Genomic DNA, 1,609 nt, shown 5'->3' on the forward strand with positions numbered 1-1,609 from the left:
CCCGCCCCGTTCCAACTTTTACACCGCGCTTACACGTCGTGGGGGCACTTTAATATTATCAGAGCATTGTGCTCGGCTAATTAGCCTTACTAATGCAATCTGCCGACTGATTAGACATTCCACTCGGCAATTCTTGTCAGGAACGTCAGAGGCACTATGGACAACGCGACCTGCATCCACTTCTTCTCAAAGATGGCAGATTGTTATGCAATTTTTTTTTGAGTGGGAGATTTTATTTTTAGAACCACAAAGAAAATTTCTGAGGATAATTAGAAATGAGGATTTAGGATTTTAAGAATGAGGATTATTTATAAGTGGAAAACAATGATATATTGTCCTGGCATTTTTCAATTAATTGTTTATGATTATTCTAATTTATCAGCTGTTGATTTTTCACATTACAATAAATGAATTGCTCATGTTTTAATTCCTATGCCCACTGAATAAAATTGTAATCATAATTACAATTTAAGTCCTTCTAGAACACAGTTTAGAGTGTGAATTTCGGGAATTCAATGTTTGTTTATAATCTGGTAAAAGTGCGTGGCCACACTGTTATCAATTTTTAGTTAGTTTACACGGTAATTCAATTAATCTGTTGTTCATCTCATCAATATAATTCCGTGCTTAGAATATTGTCATTTCGTATTTTCAGCATCAAATTAAAAATTAAAACTTCATTTGGAATATTGAGTCACAGCTTTTTTTATTCACGTCAGAAATTTTGTCTTTGGATATTAATATTATTTGTTCAGAGTGGAAAAATCGATCATCATTTTCACTATGTTGCATTCAGATTCTCCTATCCTTAACGTCAAAAATGTGAGATAGTCTCATAATTCTAGCTATCAATTCTAATCAACTTTGTCCGAAGAAATCCTCGGTAAATGCAATATGAAGAAAGTAGAATTATTCTGTTTTCCTCTGACCAAAATGATCTGAACCATTATGATTCGTTTATTCATATTTCATAGAAAGGTATTCAATTCTCTTTTGTTCGTCAGGCGGGCTTCATGAAAATTCGCCGCAAGGCGATTGCACACATGAAAGCCGCCTTACTATCTCCCCTCGCGGGAGATATCCGCCATGTTCGAGTTCTCATTTTCGATTCGAGATATCGTCCATGCTCTTCTTCAAAAAGAATGAGATTATTTTTCGAGATATCGTCCATGCTCTTCTTCAAAAAGAATGAGATTATTTTTCATCTTGGACGACTACAGCGAANGGGGGGGGGGGGGGGGGGGGGGGGTAGCTGGGGGTTATAGTGGTGTCGGTCAGCAACGGAGAAGAGATGGACCTCGCGTCGTGTTGGTGGAGTTCGATTGGTCAGATGGGCCGCGCATGAGCCGTGGGAGTGGATGAGAAACGACTGGAAACCGGCAATATCGCCCCCCCCCCTCCTCACTCACCCCCCTTTTATCCTCACTGGATATTGCCAGTGGAAAAGACCCGATCGGAGTCAGGTCACGTAATGTTCCTCCACCTCCTCAGGTTCTACTTTATAACTTCTATTAATCCTTTATCGGAAGGGGGAGGGGGGCGGGGGAGCCTCGAAGAAGTTGGGCTCTGGCATGGGCCAAGGATATAGGTTGGTAAGAAGGGATTGGGG

This window comes from Diachasma alloeum, unplaced genomic scaffold (assembly GCF_001412515.2).
Source record: "Diachasma alloeum isolate Michigan unplaced genomic scaffold, Dall2.0 Dall_scaffold_00186, whole genome shotgun sequence".
Taxonomy (NCBI): Eukaryota; Metazoa; Arthropoda; class Insecta; order Hymenoptera; family Braconidae; genus Diachasma; species Diachasma alloeum.